Raw genomic sequence first — 22,106 nt, 5'->3', positions numbered from 1 at the left:
GTAAGAGTGGTAAATGGAAGAGTAGTAGAAAGGGCATTAATGGATTATGTGTTGATAACTAAAAGAATGTTTGGAAGATTGAAAGACGTGCACGTGTTTAGGGGTATGGCTAATGGTATGTCTGATCATTTTTTGGTGGAAGGAAAATTAGTTGTAGCGAAAGAGTGGGGGAATAGAGTAGGTGGATGTAAAAGGGAGCTAGTGAGGGTTGAAGAGCTAATAAAACCGGGGGTAAAAAGTAAATATCAGGAAAGGTTGAAAATGGCATATGACGAGGTGAGAGTAAGAGAAACTGGTAATTTAGAGGAGGAGTGGAAGTTAGCAAAAGAAAATTTTGCTGGGATTGCAAGTGATGTATGTGGCAAGAAGGTTGTTGGAGGCAGCATAAGGAAGGGCAGTGAATGGTAGAATGAAGGAGTAAAGGTAAAAGTGGAAGAGAAAAAGAGGGCTTTTGAAGAATGGCTGCAGAGTAATAGTATAGAGAAGTATGAAAAATATAGAGAGAAAAAGGTGGAAGTAAAGCGCAAGGTACGTGAGGCAAAGAGGGCAGCTGACCAGAGGTGGGGTCAGGGACTGGGTCAGTCATATGAAGAGAATAAGAAGAAGTTTTGGAAAGAAGTGAAGAGAGTAAGGAAGGCCGGCGCAAGAATTGAAGAGACAGTGAAAGATGGAAATGGAAGGTTGTTAAAAGGAGAGGAGGCAAGGAAAAGGTGGGCGGAATATTTTGAAAGTTTGCTGAATGTTGAGGATGATAGGGAGGCAGATATAATTGCTGTTCCAGGTGTTGAGGTGCCAGTGATGGGAGATGAGAATGAGAGAGAGATTACAATAGAGGAAGTGAGGAGAGCACTAGATGAAACGAGAGTACGAAAAGCATCTGGTATGGATGGTGTGAAAGCTGAGATGTTGAAGGAAGGGGGTGTGACTGTACTTGAATGATTGGTGAGATTGTTTAATGTGTGTTTTGTGTTGTCAATGGTACCAGTAGATTGGGTCTTTGCATGTATTGTACCACTATATAAGGGTAAGGGAGATGTGCATGAGTGTTGTAATTCAAGAGGTATTAGTTTGTTGAGTGTAGTTGGAAAAGTGTATGGTAGAGTACTGATTAATAGGATTAAGGATAAAACAGAGAATGCAATCTTGGAAGTACAGGGTGGTTTTAGAAGAGGTAGGGGTTGTATGAATCAGATTTTTACAGTTAGGCAGATGTGCGAGAAATATTTAGCAAAAGGTAAGGAGGTGTATGTTGCGTTTATGGATCTTGAGAAAGCATATGATAGAGTTGATAGGGAAGCAATGTTGAATGTGATGAGGTTATATGGAGTTGGTGGAAGGTTGTTGCAAGCAGTGAAAAGTTTCTACAAAGGTAGTAAAGCATGTGTTAGAATAGGAAATGAAGTGAGCGATTGGTTTCCGGTGAGAGTGGGGCTGAGACAGGGATGTGTGATGTCGCCGTGGTTGTTTAACTTGTATGTTGATGGAGTGGTGAGAGAGGTGAATGCTCGAGTGTTTGGACGAGGATTAAAACTGGTAGGCGAGAATGATCATGAATGGGAGGTAAATCAGTTGTTGTTTGCGGATGATACTGTACTGGTAGCAGACACAGAAGAGAAGCTTGACCGACTAGTGACAGAATTTGGAAGGGTGTGTGAGAGAAGGAAGTTGAGAGTTAATGTGGGTAAGAGTAAGGTTATGAGATGTACGAGAAGGGAAGGTGGTGCAAGGTTGAATGTCATGTTGAATGGAGAGTTACTTGAGGAGGTGGATCAGTTTAAGTACTTGGGGTCTGTTGTTGCAGCATATGGTGGAGTGGAAGCAGATGTACGTCAGAGAGTCAATGAAGGTTGCAAAGTGTTGGGGGCAGTTAAGGGAGTAGTAAAAAATAGAGGGTTGGGCATGAATGTAAAGAGAGTTCTATATGAGAAAGTGATTGTACCAACTGTGATGTATGGATCCGAGTTGTGGGGAATGAAAGTGATGGAGAGACAGAAATTGAATGTGTTTGAGATGAAGTGTCTGAGGAGTATGGCTGGTGTATCTCGAGTAGATAGGGTTAGGAACGAAGTGGTGAGGGTGAGAATGGGTGTAAGAAATGAGTTAGCAGCTAGAGTGGATATGAATGTGTTGAGGTGGTTTGGCCATGTTGAGAGAATGGAAAATGGTTGTCTGCTAAAGAAGGTGATGAATGCAAGAGTTGATGGGAGAAGTACAAGAGGAAGGCCAAGGTTTGGGTGGATGGATGGTGTGAAGAAAGCTCTGGGTGATAGGAGGATAGATGTGAGAGAGGCAAGAGAGCGTGCTATAAATAGGAATGAATGGCGAGCGATTGTGACGCAGTTCCGGTAGGCCCTGCTGCTTCCTCCGGTGCCTTAGATGACCGCAGAGGTAGCAGCAGTAGGGGACTCAGCAGTATGAAGCTTCATCTGTGGTGGAAATGTGGGAGGTTGGGCTGTGGCACCCTAGCAGTACCAGCTGAACTCGGCTGAGTCCCTTGTTAGGCTGGAGGAACGTAGAGAGTAGAGGTCCCCTTTTTTGTTTTGTTTCTTGTTGATGTCGGCTACCCCCCAAAATTGGGGGAAGTGCCTTTGGTATATGTATGTATGTATCCCCATTATGTACCATGAAAAGACGATATCATCATTGTGTGGTATAGTGATAGGCGACATTTTGTAATTTTGTATGACTTCATTGTGTATGTTATAGTCCAACATCTTCGCTATGACATCACATAATTTTATATGGCAGCATCGCCTATGTTGTATCTTGGCGGCTTTGTTATAACACACCATAATATTGTGTGGCGGTATCAGCGACTTTGTTATCTTTTCCCATAATTTGGTAGGACATCATTGCCCATGTTGTATCTCACCTTCTTCGATATGACATACCATAATGTTGTACGGCAGCATCATTAATTTGGTGTATATAAGCGGCTTTGATATGATATCACATTATTTGCTACAGTGCTATTGTCTAAGTTATATATCAGCAGCTTCACTATGACATCCTATAATTTTGCATGGTGGCATCACCCGTGCTGTATATTAGCATTTTTTCTATAACATTTCAAAATTTTGTGTGGTGGCATCACCTATGTTATATAGCCTTGGCTTCACTTTGACATCCCATAACTTTGTGTGCCGGCATCACTTATGTTGTACATCTGAGGCTTTACTTTGACATCCTATAACATTGTATGTCGGCATCACCTATGTTGTACTTAAGCGGCTTTGCTATGATGACAGCAAAGTGACTTTGAGTACTTGTCAGTTAAGCAGTATAAATTCAATATATAATTGATAAAGAAAAAGAAATATTGCCCTCGTGCAGAAGTAGTTCCATATTACAGCAATAACGTGTTTTTCCAGAATTACAAAATAGACGTGAATGCATTACCAACACTACATGTGGGCACGTGGACCTTATTCCAGACCCACTTCAGAATTCTCGAGCTATCAGCACATTCCAGAAACTGACAAGTATTGAGACGGGGTGTGGATAGTTATAACAAGGATAGCCTGTTCATGTTCAATTAAAAACATTGAAAACTTATACAATAGACCTATGTAATGGATAGCTAAATTTTATATTGCAACTTGATATCATAAAAGAATGCTTATACTGTGAGAAGGTGAAAGATTAAAGAGCTTAGTCACCGGCCGTTGAAGACATTAGCAAGATTTCTTTATATTCTCTTAGTTAAGTTAGTGCGCCGTGTGTGAATGACAATATGTTTAAAAGATATGGGCGGTGGTTAAGTGAATCAGTCAAAGACAGATAGGTGACAGGTCAATATTAAGACTAGTCAACCGTTTCTAGGATTATAATGTTTGCATTACGTTATTTATGTGTCTTCTTGGTTTTGAAGCGGAATTGTATAAAAGAATGGTCAATATGAGGATAAATCAAAGTATCATTCATTATTCATGCTAGAAAGACATATATATTACAAATCAAGGATTTTTGAGACCTGAATGTCCGTTCTCCAAGTATTCATCTGTTACCCAAGTGGTAACTTGAATAAAGAACAAAAGCAATCAGAGATTTCCGACCTCCGTCAATGAATATTTCCAACATTTAACTAACGTCTACAGACATCGCCTACCAGTTTTCATATGCTAACTGTGCAGCAGATGGAGGTAAGTGCAATGTTAATCCAGAATTATGATCTTGATCCGTATTATCTCCAAAATTTCATAGTTTCTTACGATGCATAGAATATAGCCATTGTTAAGATTTGGTGAGAGTCCAATATCTCAATTTGTTTTGATGTAATCTTTAAAACTGAGAATAAGGCAATTTTGGATCTAGAATCCGGGTCCGATACCGGAATACAACAAAATTTAATGAAGTCGTCTATGGTCTAAAATATATTTGTCGTGGATATTTCGTCAATATCCTCCAATTTTTCTTGACGTAAGCTTTAATATTGTGAAAAATGTAAATCCAGACATAGAATCCGGATCCGGATCTGGATCATCTCCGAAATTTAATGATGCCGTCCATGACCTAAGATCTATCTGTGGAGAAAATTTCGTCAAAATCCGTTTAGTAGTTTTAACGTAATCCTGTCCACAGACACACGAGCAAATAAATGAATATAAATTATAAAGAAACGGACTCGATTTTATAACTCCCTTTACGGAGGTAATAAAACTTAGAGTATTGAAATGTATTTTTTTTCGTGTGGTGTTTTTTTTTTCATAAAAGTAATTGGGTGGTACATAGAGAAAAAATTCTCAGCTCTCATCAAGGTTCACTTAATGGTCTCTCTCTCTCTCTCTCTCTCTCTCTCTCTCTCTCTCTCTCTCTCTCTCTCTCTCTCTCTCTCTCTCTGGATTTAAGATTTCGCCGGTAATATAATGTCTCGGCCGCAATCAATCTCATTATTTTCGCTGGTGATGTGAAACCAGTATTTGACAACGTTTTACTCCCTATTAATTTTCAACAAGACATTTTTGTGCTAGTAATAAGAAAGGAAAAGAGAAAATCGGAAAATATTTTCGTTTTTTTTCGTAACCTTTCCTTTTTATTTATCAAACAAACAAGTTTTAGACGTTAAAATATTTGATGAATCTCAGTCATTAGCTATAATGTTCTCTACAAAACTCATTTCATTCTCTTGTTATTTTGGGGGAACATTGTACTCACTAACGATGTGTTTGCGATGACAGCAATGTACTAATGATTCCAGAAGAAAATTATTTATAAGCAACAAAAATAATCAAATTGAAACACTAAATTAAGTGAATAAAGATTATTAAGTAAAACACATTGTATGATTAGAGTTAAATTGACTCTTACTAACACTTCCCACATATGGAAATGAACATTGTTTCCTTCACAGATCATTATTGAAAAAATCTTATGCTAGTTTATGTGAATCAATATTGTTAATGATATCCAATGATTTTATATGTTTTGATTTAGTTTTTAATTGGAGTTTAAGACTATATATTTTTCATTTTCTATTATTTCACTTTAAGAGATAGTATTGAAAGTTATAAAAGAGTAGCCTAAATTTAAACTACTGAAAGTATGAAATTGGTTATTTCTAATTTCTCAGAAACACACAAATATTCATCAAACTTAGTGTTTTTAATACTCATAGTCATATTTCAAAATATATCTAAATCATGTTTCATACTTCATATTAGAAAAAAATATGAAACGATACATTTTAGCTGGATTAACCATAACTTTCTCAGTCGAGATATTTATTAGGAAGTTGTATTTAATATATATTTTCAAAGATTTTTCCTTGCGTTTAGTATTGATCAAGTCATTTATTAAAGAATATTAAGTATATATATCAATCCAGGTGTGTATTTAACAATTTCACCGGATATTTTGTAAATAAATTTTGTCTTTTTAAGCGTTGACAGCATGGTCTGATTTCCTTCTTCATAGATCCAATATTATCAACGTTGATTCAAAAAGACTCGTTGATAATTTCTAATCGTCTTTGATTATAATTGGATCACCTCGGGAATTGAACCCACTCCGATATCCTAGCTAGTCGAATATTAGTTGCAAAAGAGATACTTGTTTTTCTCTCATATCTGCAGATTACCTTATATTGAAATGATGTTAGCTGTTATACAATAATTTTTATTTAGTTTTGACAAACTACTGTATGTCACATAATTATTTTCCAATACGTCTTTTGAAATATTTGACGTGATCCGACTCTTTTTGGCTCTAGTTATTCGACCAATAACCTTTTCTCCATTTTCTAGATTTTCTTCCCTTTATTTTCCAAAATTTCCTGCACGTTTCCTTCCCTAGGCCTTTTTATTCACTCCATTGTCTATCTACGCTCAGTTGACCATTCAACCCTCCTTCCCTATTATCGATTTTATACATGGGATTTCTATTCTCATAAATTTTCAAACTTAGATATTATGCCTTCATCGATAACGTAATTTGAACTTTTTATTCCTATATACATCCATTTTGTAGGTTCCTTCTAAAGACTTTCTCTTTACCTATTTAACATGCCAATGAGTCTTTATATTGATTTTCTCATTCATGATTTTTTTAGTATATCATCTTCCTCTAACTGCTTTCCTTTTTTCATAGTAGAAAATTATAAAATATATTTTCTGCAACATTGCTGTACAGTGACTAATGTACAGCAGGTGTTTCACACACGCTCGTCCACTGCAACGATATTTTTCTTTTTTTCTTTTCTTTTTTGTATCTCTTGCTAACCTCCTCGCACTGCTAACAAATCCTGTTCGCGCGTGCTTTGCAAGTATCGCTGTTTTAATTTGTATGACATTCTTGCTCTGAACTGCTAGTTTATGAACTTGTTCTTTGTTGAATAAAAGTCAGTTGCATTCATCTCACCTCTCTGTTAAAACCTAATTGTACCCTCGTACAATTGGTGACCGCCGGAGGTCCAGCTTCCTTCTGCCTTCCCTCTCACTGCTGCATCCTACTGTTGTAGCCCCCCGACCCTGATTTTCCTATCCACACTACGTCTATGAAACTACCGCCCTTCATCAGTACAGAGGAAATTGCTGGATTTCAGTGCACCAAGGTTCAGTTTTGGACCACGGGCGTCACTGGCTCAAGTGTCAAAACATACTCTCCTGGATAACTCCAAATGCCTTTGCAATCAAGGGGACACCCCAATATTATACGAAACAGCAAAAGCATACCTTCTGGAGCATTACTCACCATTGCCAGCCACCCGTATAGCCAATCTTTTTCAGCTCTCTCAACAACCTTGGGGGATCAAAAGGCTTTGTTTGCCCTTATTGAAATGACTAGTATTACTTGCTTGCAATCTGCCACAAACGGCTCTCCTTTGGCGGTGAACTTACTTCTTACCCAACGCCTACCCAAAACTGTACTCGCTGCCATCCCCGAAGTATATTTTCCCCATGTAGGACGAGAAGACCGACGTCGATGCCAATATGAGAGCCACTTCACAACTTTCAAGACCTCCATCAAAGCCTCCAATCCTAATAGTCCAGGGGCATAGGGAAATTTTAGGGCGACATTGTGTAAATTTGGCACAGATGTAGGTTAGGCCATACTGAACTCATTTGTTGAGGGTGCCAAAACCGATGATCACTGGGGCCGCCATATTGGCAAAATCCAATATGGCCTCCACTTGGTTTTTCATTTTATAATAACTTCACGACTAAGGGTCATACATCATCGTGTAAAAGCACTTTATATGGGTTTTTGACCTCAAGGAATCTGAATCTGAGCTCAAATTTTGCATAGCACATTCCATATGCTGACTATATTTGCAAATTTTCTTTAAAAGACTGATGTGAAGGGAGATATTTCAGACTTTGCTGTTCAATTGTGATTACTTTCCATTATATTTATTTTTCTTTTGTTCTCATACCTACCGAATAGAATCTTACACTATTTTGTCGTTAAAAGTTGATTCAAGACATCTCATTTGCCCCCATAAATAATCTTTTTATTTTTCTCCTCAGGTACGTGTGACGTGTCAGTGGTGGTGAAAGAGATATCGACGTGTGATTTGAGAAATTGTCTTGTACCAACTAGCAGCTTTGTTGTCTCTGTCAATCTGACAAACATGAACATTTACAATCTCCAAAGGAAGAAGGAATTTTAAGTCTCGAAAGAGATCTAAATGGCTTCAAAGAAATCAATGCTGTTCCTTCTGGTATTGCAGTGTCGTTGGAACAACGCGACGATGGTTTGGGAATAGCAAACACGCTTCGATAAAATAATTGCTAATACCAATAGACTTGCAGAAGCTACTGCAGTAGTTCTCGTGTAAAGACACTGTGTCAAAAGCAGGAATCCACTGCACAAGCGTCACCCAAAAAACTGTAATAAGCTGGGACTTCTCATGGAACAGGAAAAGGTAAATATTCTGTGTCATCTGCGATGGAGATGACAAGATCAATTTACGCAAGGTAGGAACTGATAAAGTTGATGCCAACCTTAAAAGCTGGTCAAATTTGAATAATGATTTCTAGGTGATAGGAAAACTGGTTGCACAAGTGCCGATGCCCATCCCGGGGACACTTACTATCATGTTAAATGTTACTTGTGTCTTTGAGATTCTGGACATGCTGCACAAAGCCAAGCTTCCACAGGTCCTGCTCCACCTCAGTTTGACCTAATCGCCATGTCACAAATAATAGCCATTGTTGAAGATTCTGACTCAGCTTTCAAGCTCTCCTCTCATCATCATATGTATCGGACACTGATGGAAGAACAAGGGAGTCCATGTCTGGACACCAGGGAGCCACATTCAACACGATTTAAAGATCATCTTCAGGATCATCTTTCTGAATGGGCCGAGTTTGCACAAGGGAAAGAAATATACGTTTCTAATTCTACCAACGTTGCTGACTTAGTTACAAAAGCCCATGATACCCTGCTTAACCAAGATGATACTTTATTGTTGATGCGGGCCGCTGTGTTTTTACGTAAGCTTTGTCTTAAGTAGCAGAAATCATTCAAAGGGTAATTTTTGTTAGACTGCCTTACTGCTCCTGTACCAGAAGAGCCTCGGAGCTTCATGAATGTAATTCTTCAAGGTCCATCCATTCTGTAAGATCAAAGAAATACTAAAATGGATAATCATGTGCAAGGCAGGACAAGGATTGCACGCGCCATTTCACAGATTGTTATTTACAACACATACCATGGTACACATCATGTCACTAAGACAAGCACCATATGACACAGAGTGGAACACAACACCCCATTTGTTCTCTACAAAGGCCTAAAAATGCATGGAGAGGTACGACAGAAGAATCAGATAGAAATTGTTCACCAGTCGGAATGTCAGTGTCCTATGATCGTGTGATGGAGGTAAAATGAGCTGTCGCACGATCAGTATGCAAGCATCTTGCTGAATATGGAGTTGTGTTGCCAACAAATATGCGAAGGAATGCATTTGTGACCTATGACATGGACAACTTGGATAGTCATAGCAAAGGAAACTTTTCTCAGTATGAATTTCACGGCACTGCTTTGAGTGCAACCAATCATCTATCTTGGGAAAACCAGGGTGAACAGTGAGATGCTATTGAGCTAGACTTCTCTGATACATATGTACCCCAGTTTCTGGACTCATATGTTATTGTACAACCAGTAGAGCCTTTTTTTCTACCCAGAAACACCAATGGGCAACTTCGACCAACTAACAACTTCATAGACGCGGCCAAGGGGAAGGACGAAGCTTTGATTCAATAAGTTGCCTCGTTGCTAGAACAGGACACAGTTTCAGTTGACGAAGTTATCACCTGGTTAGGGTACAACTCTCGACTCATGAGTGAGGATTCTTTGAAACACCAAGCAGTGATAGGGGTTTTGCCACTTTTTCCAGAAATAGCAGCTTCTGCATCCATGAAAAACATACAATGCACCTCACTATGCTAGGGACACAGTTTCTGAATCCTGGCCAGACTAGTGTCCTTGGTGCCGAAAAGCCAATTCATGCCATAGCAAAGCAACTATAATTCCCAGATATTCTTGGAGAAAATAAGCTGGTTCTGATGCTTGCAGCTTTGCACATTGAAGACAAAACTCATTAGATGATTGGAAAGGTACTAAGAGACTCAGGATGGGTGACAGCACTTTCTCAACCACAGGTTCTGACATTTGGACGCTCACAGTCAACCCTTGATGAGCATGACATCAAATGTATACGTTACACGCACCAAGTATCTCTGATGTCTCTTCATCTCCTGAAGAACAGGGCATATTCAGCGTACTATTCCGAGGTTCTCGAGGCACCACAGTCACAGGAAAATTAGGATAAACTAAAAAAAACAGAAAGCCCACAGTTCAAATATTAGTCCACCATCATGGAGCTTGAGCTGCTCTTGTGCCGCTTTATCCGTTCTCTGCGCGAAGGGGATTTTCTTCTCTCTATGTTCAAGTATGTGATGAGCTTTGTCTATGGTTTCACGTGATGGACCACACAAACTATGCGAGATGGCTGCCAGTACATGTCCGGGATATGGTGCAGCTAGCTGAGAGTCCCTCAGATGTAAATACAGAATTTCTGAAAGGGAACTCTACCGTTCAAAGGTCAACGCATAAGTTCGGCCTTATTGGGAAGGATCAGTCTCATGAACAGTTGAACAAGAGCCTTCAAGCTCATGGAGGGGCTGCTGGGCTTTATAAAAATCCTAAAGCGCTCAAACTTTACATGCTAACAGATCCAGATTGTTCCCAGTGTGTGAAGAGTTTCAGATGGTTTTGGACACCCTGAGCTCAAGCACTGCTCACCAAGAAGAAGCACAGAGCTTGCAAGTAGAATATAGGAAAGATGTTCTGTCATTTGTTGAAAGTATCGAAGAGCTAAGAAATCCTTTTGTTGCTGGTTCGGAACTTGTTGCGCTTGATACCCAAGAAGTCATGGATCAAGAAGTCATCACCTCTCTCTGCCAAGTCCATGAATTCAGCAAAGATCTTCATAAACAATATGTTGCACAAACACTCGACAAGGCAGCTGTGCCAGTGTCCAACATTATCCGACGTAACAACATCCTGACCTTTGCCAATCGACCTGACTTATCCAAGAAAGGCAACAAGTCCAGTGGTACACAGAAGAAAAACATGATTCTTATCACACAACTCTTCCTGTCACTTCAATCACGACCAGATGCTGACATGGAAGAATTTTTTTCGCTTTGAAAATCAAAGGGAACCACCAAGTTTGGCTGACCATGGCTCACTTAGATCCGGCAGCAAGTCTGATATTCTAGAATGCATCAAAGCTCCAACAGGTCCATCCTCTCAATCTAGGCGTGCAACGATTGTTGTGTGGGACATGGCAGCAATTATTCACGTGGTGTAACGTACATCAGCAAAAACATTTGCCGAGTATGATACACAATATATGATCCAGTTCCTGAAATCACAGATAAATCAACCAGTTTCCTGCATTAATGTCATATGGGACACCTATCCAAAAATGAGTTTGAAGTCCCTCACACATCAATGTCGTGGTACAGGTCTACGGAGTAGGGTTGGAAGTGGCAGCAAATGAATCCCAAAACATGATTGGAACAGTGGATTCATCAAGAACAACGACAACAAGGAGTTGCTCATTTTCCTTAATGAGGAGATAGTCAAGAATGACTGGGGTGGGAAACTCCTGCTCAGTACCAAAGGCGAAAATTTTCTATCTAAAAGACAAGCCGATGTCTAAGCACTCAAACCATGTAATCATGCCGAGGCTGATACGAAGATATTCCTTCATCTGGCACATGCAACAGTCCAGGGCTACAAGCTAACTATTGTTCGTACTGTTGATAGTGATGTGGTGGTCCTCTCTGGGTGTGTTTTGGGAGTGGCAAAAAAGTCTGTGATATCCCCATCCATGACATCTGTGCTCACCTTGGACATTCCAGATCTATCTTGTTGCTCCTTTTCCATGCAATAACCGGGTGGGACACGACATCACAGTTACTTGGATGTGGAAAAAAGCTGCTTGGACATCTTGGCAAAACACTCCAGGACTTACAGAAACACTGATTGCATTAACCAATAATCCAAACCTCCTCAGCCTTGATTCTCAACATATGTAGAATCTGGAACGATTTGTGGTCATCATGCACAGCAAGAGATGTGGACTGACCAGGTTCTACGAAACTAGACATCGTCTATTCATGAGTGGTAGAGAAACCCTGGAGAACATTCTGCCCAAACAAGCAGCTTTGTTTGACCATCTCAAGACGGCTCTGCTTCAAGCAAGCTTCTACTGGAAACTGGCAACCGCATTTTACCAGACTATTCCCAGTTTCACCGCATGGGGTTGGCAAAAAGAAAACACTGGTATTTGGTTACAACACTGGACAACACTTGAAGATGCCAGTAAAGCATGTTCCATCCTGCTGCACTGTGGCTGCGAACGGGCTTGTACAGGAGACTGTAAATGTATCAAATGCAAAGCCTGATGTATCAATAATGATGATACTTAGACATTTACCTTTTACAGTGATAGTCCACTAAGAACACTCATAGAATTTCTTCATTAGTGAACATGTTAAGAAACAAACTGAACCACTATATGTGTAATGTGTGTAAAATTACATGATTAAATCCATGACCCAAGAGGTCATTGTAGAAGTTAGGAGGAGTGTGAGAACGCCAAGTCAGTCATAAGCAGGATGCGAAAGTCAAGACCAAGCGAACCATTTGCAATGTAACATTTTCCATGAAGAGTAAACACAAAACCAACCGTAAGAAGAGTTGTGTCTCAACCGGATACAGGTGCCTTCCGGTATTAATGTTGTGTTTACATATATCACTAAATGCTGAGATAACTAACTATACATTATCATCGATATTGATATTTTATTTAGTTCTGATCAATCTGTCATACGGAATGTTCATCCGACCAAACCATCTATACTCCTGTGATGGAGATGTTAATAAACTGTTTTGAAGTTAACTTACTTAGACTTATTCAGAAGAAGTAACCTACAAAGTCTAAAATACATAACACATTGAAGAGATATTTGATTGGAACCAGAATGTGTGTTTATAACAGTACCACACCAACAATTGGTGGCAGTGTTTAACCTAAATCAACTTTAGTAACAAGAAGAATCAACAGTAATGAATCTACAATTTTGACTAAGTATCTACGTCCACCGAAGAAATGAACACATTGAATATCAACTATAAATGTTATACAAACTGAGGAACTGGATCTTCAATCAACATCTTAAGGAAACCAAGGACTGACATTCAACATTTATTAAACATTCAAGAATCATATCCAGGAAACACTACGATCAACATTACAACGGGAAATCGGACCGAAAATATTCACCCATACAGCAAAATTCTCGCAAACCAGCGAGAGAGAGAAGAAATGACAACATCGCCCTTCGCCCATATAAACTCAGCTAAGTACATTTCTTTATTTGTTTCAGTTTTAGACAGTGAAGTGTTGTTATCAGGAGTCGATCGTCCATTATTGCTGGGGTGAGTTGTTTGCTAATCTTCATTTTTTCTTTCATTAAAGGAAACTGTATTCAACTTCGAATTCTCGTCTAGAATTTTTTTTTCTCTGTGCTAATTCCGTTTTCTTTCAGAAGTTCTTGGGAGATATCTTTATATTAGTATCATTGTATTGGGGGATTATGTTATAATCTTTATTGAATAGTTTTTATGCGTTTACGCAGTGGACGTCTGTATTCATATAGAGATTTTGATAGGATTGCAAGGATTCAAAAAGATAAAAAACAAGTTAAAGTAAAATGACACTTCCTGTGAGTCCAAGTAACCCCACCCCCGGCCCGAGTAACCCCATCCCTGTTCCCATTGTTACATTAGTAAATGCGCGATCAGCTATCCTTCCTTTTCAAGGTCGAGTTAATGGGTTCTTACCTCAGAATGTTGAGTCATGGATTTCTTCTGTCGACGCCCATTTAAATGCTAAACAAATTATAGACCCTTTTGTACAATTACAAGAAGCTAAAAGTTTTATAGACTTTTCTAAAGGAGATGCGAGTGCGTACTTGAGGGGAGTTTCATTTCAAGAGGCTGTTACATGGGACGAATTCAAAGTTAGGCTACATGCGGTCTATGGTGGTGAGGAAGCCGTAGATGTAGTTTTAACATTAAGAAATACACTTAATCAAGCCACTATGACTCGGTTTAATGTTATAGAGAGAGCAGCTCTCATTGCCGATAGGCTAAACGAGTATCAAGATATTTTAGGTAATTCCACTTGGGTTACTAGAGATAACATCTCTGTTAAAGATTTCTTACGATTAATGTATTTAACTTGCATGACACTTATGTTGCCAGAAGCTTTGGTGCGGTGTTTTGATAAAAAGTTAATGCCAGCAAGTACAGAATTGGACACATATAAACAGATAAAGAAACACATGTCTAAGTGTACTGATCTTGATCCCTTGTTTACACAAGTTTTTACAAAAAATTAAACAAAGCCACAACAAGTAAACGTAGTTAGTAATAGTCAAGTTGCAGGAATGACGTGTTATGATTGAAAACGTCAAGGTCACTTGATTGCAGACTGCAGAACGAGATTCTGTTCGTTACATAATAGTTCAACTCGTTCATATAGTCAGTGCTACTCGCGTAAGACAGAACAGAATCCTAGAAATACACAGTCAATTCCACAGTCAATTCCACAGTCAGTTCCATATGGAAATAAAAAGAAAAATCCTCAGTTCAATAAGAAGAAACAGCCAAATGTCAATGCAGTTCAGAATAAAAAACAAACAAACAGTTCTTCAAATAACTCTGATCCTGGGCCGTCTAGCCAGAACTCGCAAGGTCAGACTAATTTTCAGAATGTGCAGAGCAAAGCAAATACCACATATTTAACTCCAGTGGGGAAGAGAGTGATGTTGGGTTATTTAAATCAACATCAGTAGTGTCAAATAATCCATTTAATGTTTTATCAGATCATTGTGAGGCAATAGATTTTCCTATGAAACACACGACCGAATCAAATAAATCAGTGCATGCTCCCGTAGATTTGCAACAAATTCACACAATAATAAGCAAAAATGAGTTACGACCAACATTATATGCTGTAAATTTACAACACCGATCCCTTACATTATTTTTTTGACTCTGGTAGTCCACGTAATATCATGGATTTGAGGACACATCATTTGTTGTTTTCGAACTTCCCTAAAGAGAAATCTGGAGTAAGGCTCTCGGATATAGGAAATAATGAATTAAATGTAAAAGGCGTAACTCATGTTCAGTACAAGGTCGATAAGCGCACGTTTGCCGATACCTTTGTTGTTGTACAAAACATTGATATGTATCCAGCTGTAATTATAGGATACGTGTCTATGGGTAATCAAAACATTATCTTAGCCCCTGCCAAGCACGGCGTGTATATCAAAGGAAAATTCAATAAGTCTTCTAATACCTTATAATCAGTTTTGGATAAAAAGGAGACGACAAATAAAACAGTAACGTACATTGAAGAACCAATAACTTGTCTCATTAATAAAGAAATAATATACGCGACCCAACAAAATTCTAGTTCACCCGTAATATCATCTTGCACGCAATCTATCAAGCCGAACGTACCTTCGAGTTTAATAGTGCAAGTAAAGAAAACGTTACCAGGATCTGAAATATTAATCCTTTCTGACACTTTGAAAACTAACGGATTGTCCGTCACATAAGCTATTTATACAGTAGGCTCACAACAACAATGTAATATTGAAGTCTGTAATCATTTAAATACCACTTTAGTAATTCACAAAAATCAACATAGCTTGGATGTAGAAGTTTATAAACATCGTATTCTTACCGTCTCTGAAATTAATCACACTCAATCAGTTGCGGATGAATCCCTTTTGCAATCTATTAAAAATAAAATCAATAAAGATATTCAAGAAGAAGAAATTCAGCAGAAATTTTTTTGACTTTTAACTGAATATCATGATGTTTTTTCCACTACGGATGGATCCTTAGGAAAAACAGATGTTATCGAACATCAAATAAGGTTAAAGGACAAGCAGAAAATTATCTATATACCCTCGTACAGACTCCCTATGAAATTCCAAGAATGCGATAAATGATGAAGTAGGTAAAATGCTAGAAGAAGGAGTCATTAGGAAATCATAGAACCCTTATAATTTTCCATTAATAGTTGTACCGAAAAAAGATCGAACATGGCGTATATGCGTAGATTTCCGTCGCTTGAATGAGGAAACGATCCCTGATCGATTCCCAGTGCCATGTACTGACGATATTTTATCTTTGTTAGGTCAGAATAAATATTTTACCAGTTTTGACTTACTTAAAGGCTTTCACCAGATATCATTAGAAGAAAATAGGGTCCCATACACTGCCTTCAGCACAGCCAGGGGACATTATGAATTTTTACGTATGCCTTTTGGTTCACGTTGTGCTCCCATAACATTTACTAGAATGATTAACATAGTGTTTCAAGACTTGCTAGGGGATATATTGCATGCCTATATGGACTACCTTGTAATCTTTTCCAATACCTTAGAAGAACATCTACGTAAACTAGAACTAGTGCTACAGAGACTAAAACAACATAACTTAAGGGTAAAGATTAGTAAGTGTGAATTTTTCAAAACAGAATTGGTCTATTTGGGTTTTACGGTGTCTAGCCAAGGTCTTAAAGTAGTCCACGATAAGGTGTTGGCTATCCGTAACTTTCTGATACCTACTAATGTCAAGGGAATACAGCAATTTCTGGGTTGTAGTGGATAGTACAGGCGTTTTATACGCAATTATTCAATAATAGCCGCTCCCCTAACTGATCTTACGAAGAAGGGCGTAGATTTCATATGGTCTGACCAGCATCAACAGGCGTTTAATACCTTAAAAGATGAACTATGTAGTTCTCCTATCTTAAAATTTCTCGACTTCGGTAAGGAATTCTTCATTGCAACAGACGCCTCAGACTTAGGAGTAGGAGGGGTATTGCTTCAGCAATATGAAAAACAATTTTTCCCTATAGCTTTTTATTCTCGACAACTGAGAACTTCTGAAAATAAGCATGCAGTAATAGACAAGGAATGACTAGCTATTGTTAATTCACTAGTGCATTTTAAGTTCATAATATACGGTTATCCCGTCAAGGTTCTTACTGATCATAAACTCCTAACCGACTTCTTTAAAGGCTTTAGTCACAGCCCCAAACGAACTCGGTAGCATTTGATCATTCAAGACTTTGGCGCAAAAATCGGGTATTTACCTGGGAAAGCAAATATCATTGCTGATGCACTATCACGCAACCCCGTGTCATCTTGTACGGAGCCATTAGCTGAATTAATAGATATATCAACATCTATGCCTAATGTTAAAACTATATCTGAACAGGAAGATCTGGGCTGGAGCGCTGAATTATTACAGACTGAGCAAAGAAAAGATCTGAAATTAGTAAAAATTATAAATGATTTGAAAGGAAATCGTAAGGAAAAGGAATATATATAGTATACACAGCAGAATTATATAATCAAAGACAATATTCTGTGTAGATCCGTGGCAAGAAAAACCCGCAGTACACCACATGTGACTAACGACCAGGTAGTGGTACCAATCTCACTTATATCCACTGTCCTAAATTGGTTGCATGCAAATCCATTCCATGGACACCTGGGGTTCTCCATAATGTCACAGAAAGCCAAATCATTGTTCTATTGGCATACGATGCTTACAGATATAAAAAAACACATAGCTAATTGTCGCACTTGTCAGGAAAACAAAGGGCACACGAAAACACCTGTCAGCCTAGGGGCTTATCCCGTGCCCAATCAACCCTTTGAAAGGATCCATTTAGATTTATTAACAAGATTTTACGAGTCAGACAGAGGAAATAAGCACCTCCTAGTAATTGTAGGACTGATAGCGCTTAAAACTAAAACTGAGATTGAATGCGCTAGGAAGTTTTACGAGTGTTACATTTGTAAACATGGAATTCCACACATGATAATCTCAGACTCGGGTGGAGAATTTAATAATCATTTCCTTACCTCATTGTGTGAATTCCTTAGCATAAAGAAAATCAATACCATGATCTATCACCCAGAGTCGAATGGGCTAGTGGAAAGAGCGAATAGGAAGGTTTTAAACATATTAACATTAACACTAGGGGGATCAGACCCCAACTGGGATATTGCAATACCTGCGGTACTGAGTATTCCGAATCATTCATATCATATATCAATTAAAATGTCGCCGCACGAGGCATTGTATGGTACCCCAGTTAGAACGCCTTTCCATGTATTAACGCCTTCAACTAATTTATCAAATCCTTTAAAAGAATGTATAAATGCAAGCAAAAGTCGTTTTGATATCCTTCGAAAGAATTTAGAAGAATCACAAATCATAATGAAAAAGAATCATGATAAAATAGCGAAGCCAACTAAAACATATACCGTGGGTGATAATGTATACATACAGGTAAATGTACGTAAAGGACTCAATTATAAACTAACACCTACGTTTGAAGGCCCATTTAGCATTTTGGAAACATTAACGGCCAATAGATTTAGAGTTCAAAACGTATCCCAACCCACTGATGAGAGAATTGTACCATTGTCTCACATAAGAAATTAAAATAAGAGAGAAGGAAGTGAGGGAATTTTCTTATATATTTTATCTATGAAACTTATATGTTAACATTTTTTTTCTTCTTAATACAGGAGTAATTACATATATTATTCTCATTACAGGTTTCCAAGATGAAGTTTTTATTGTTAGGAGTGATATTGTTCACTCAGACATTTTTCTCGTGTGGGAAGAGCTCTGAAACTAAAAGTATAGATTTTAAATATGGCACTATAGTAGAGAGAACAGAAGAGGTTTTTATTACATCAAGTAACATAGTTATAGAAGTACGCATGCAAGCAATTTTTCTCCCAGAGAATGACGTCACTAGCTTGAAGAGCGCCATTTCAAGGTTTGCTGCTTCATTAAATGAAATGCATGGAAGACACTTTCCTTTTAATACAGAGAGTTGGATTGCACCGACACTAAAAGTTGCAGAGATGCTATCCGACGACTTACAAAATAAGACTTACGAGGCAGAATCTTTGGCTCTTGACCTTTTGATGTGGACAGTAAGACACACTAACCTTGAAAAACGTAACCTGTTTATTTTTGCTGCACTAAACATCTTTGGATCTGTTGCAAGTTTAGGCTTAGGGATTTCAAATCGTCTTAAGATTAGTAATCAAAATAAGAAAATTTAGTTTTTGACTCATGAAAATGAATTAATTTTATCAGAACTAAGGAATCAGTTAACTTCGATCAATCAAATTATGAGTTTGGTGAACGAACATTCTAGTAATATCAGTTAGATTAGGGAAGTACAAGACTTGGGGGCAACGTTAACGTATTTTAATTCAAAAATAGATCATATCCATAATAAAATGGAACATTTCATTGAGAAATCAAAAGACTATGTCGAAGCTATTACGTTAGTGACTAAAGGTGTTCTGTCACTGCATTTGTTGCCGATATGAGACTTAACGTTAATTGTGGAGAATGGACGGGAGAAATTAGGTTATGTTCCTTTGTTAGACGCACGTAGGTTAGAATTTTATTACAGTTCAATTACAGTAAGTGTTGAAAATTACAGGATTATGATTACAATTCCCTTTGATTCTTCCGATGCCTGGCCATCTTACAGGATATTACCATTTCCGACTTACATGACGAATAACTCAAGCCCAGTAATATCCAGTTTGACAGGACACGCATTGGTTTCCCCTGACAAGGAAACATATACGGTCATTAAAGACTTAAATAAATTAACTCACTGTTCAGACACAACGAATAAAAAAATACGTACAGCTCACTCCTTTGAATTCCATAAAAAATCAATGGATTCATGCGAGTTAGGTATAGTGCTAAACGGTGCTCTCTCCCATACACATGAAAATTGTCTGAAAAAACTTTATCCCTTTGACGATAATAAGTTCAATTGCAGACTGAACAACGGCTCGTGGATACGATATGACGAGGCCGGCTTCAATGTATCATGCCCAGACGGATCCATGTCCTATTCCCAAATCTTCGTTGCAGCAGATGGTTGTATCGGTACGTCCACGAATTACACGGTCTGAGGAATTAACACTATCATCAGAGAACGGGCCTAATTCGCGAATTTCACGTGGTCCACTACAATCCCATCTTTACCTCTCCCATACAACGCACGAGTGGCTAAGCTGTTGATGAAATTAATCGAGATGGACCACCCGTCACCGACTTATGCAGATCTTCGTTTCTACGTGTTACTAGCAGCAATCAGCGTTACGGTGATGATATTTATCGCCGTTAACATCTTTGTTTGGCGTAGATTAAGGAAAAGTAAGATGGAGCCCAAACAGAACGTTTTGCCATGTCCAGACAAAACTCCTTATTTGTTTCAATTTAAAGCCGTTTGAAATTGGCCCCTTCATTCGCTCAAAGGAGTAAAATTGTCTTGGAAAAGTGTTGTGCACGAAAAGCGGTCAGTACGCTAGTAATATGTAGTTGAAGAGACTCTAGAACAATTGCATTTTAAAAACATTTTAAAAAACATTTAAAATATAAATCATTTTCTGGGCACCTAATAAAATATATAAGCCGTAAATGTTAAAATAAAGAATCTATGGGCATCTAATGAAATATATAAGCCCTATATACAAATATATATAAATATATATACGAAACCATGGTGCGTGTACATACCAGGAAATTATGTTTGTGCACTAAACTTATATCTTTACCAAGGTAACAAATATACTTATTAGTTACCGTATTATAATAATCTGTATTTTTGACAAAGGTGACAACTATTCTTTACAAGTTACCGAATCATATGTACATCAGTATTTTTTTTGGGTACCATATAATCATCTGCTAGCAATGTACCATATATATGATCTGTATTTTCCATGCATTTTTCTTTGTTTTTGACAATATCTGTTAGGTATGTATTTTTTTTAAATGTACCTATTTGAACATTCATCCTTAATCATTTGTTTATGGCTATAAATATAAAAAAAATATATATATATATATATATATATATATATATATATATATATATATATATATATATATATATATATATATATATATATATATCCAGTCACACTCCTAGTAAACAAAATTTGAACATGTTATTAGAGTTCAATTAATTGAAGGTAGCTGTCCGAGCTAATGTAATGTGTGTAAAATTACATGATTAAATCCATGACCCAAGAGGTCAATGTAGAAGTTTGGAGGAGTGTGAGAACTCCAAGTCAGTCATAAGCAGGATGCGAAAGTCAAGACCAAGCGAACCATTTGCAATGTAACATTTTCCATGAAGAGTAAACACAAAACAAACCGTGAGAAGAGTTGTGTCTCAACCGGATACAGGTGCCTTCCGGCATTAATGTTATGTTTACATATACATTAAATGCTGAGATAACTAACTATACGTTATCATCGATATTGATATTTTAGTTAGTTCTGATCAACCTGTCATACGGAATGGTCATCCGACCAAACCATCTATACTCCTGTGATGGAGATGTTAATAAACTGTTTTAAAGTTAACTTACTTAGACTTATTCAGAAGAAGTAACCTACAAAGTCTAAGATACATAACACATTGAAGAGACATTTGATTGGAACCAGAATGTGTGTTTATAACAGTACCACACCAACATATGTATATACAATTAATATCTGTATTAAAATACATATTTTAGACCAAAAATTTCATTTTCAAACTTTAGATTGGTCAAAGTACATGTGCTATTGTGAAATTTGAGCTCAGATTTAGATTCCTTTAGGTAAAAAACCCATGCAAAGTGCTTTTACTTTGTATGGGTTGTAAAGTTAAATGAAATATCGTGCGGTAACCATATTGAATTTTGCCAGTATGCGACCCCAGTGAATATTGTCTTTGGCACCCTCAGGAAATTGGTTCAATATGACATCATCTGCATCTGTGCCAGATTTCAGGCTTGTAGACAAATCTGAATGATGGTCCACCTAAGGGCCTGGACTATAAAGAAGAGGAGAACTATTCAACATCAACCGAATGGGGTAGGACATGGACGGCCACCTCATGATGTGCTGGAGCGGCGACAAAGCCGGCCACCACCCACATATGCCACCAATCA

This window comes from Palaemon carinicauda, chromosome 7, assembly GCF_036898095.1.
Source record: "Palaemon carinicauda isolate YSFRI2023 chromosome 7, ASM3689809v2, whole genome shotgun sequence".
Lineage (NCBI taxonomy): Eukaryota > Metazoa > Arthropoda > Malacostraca > Decapoda > Palaemonidae > Palaemon > Palaemon carinicauda.
The sequence above is the reverse complement of the archived record's forward strand: the minus strand, read 5'-3'. Positions refer to the sequence as shown.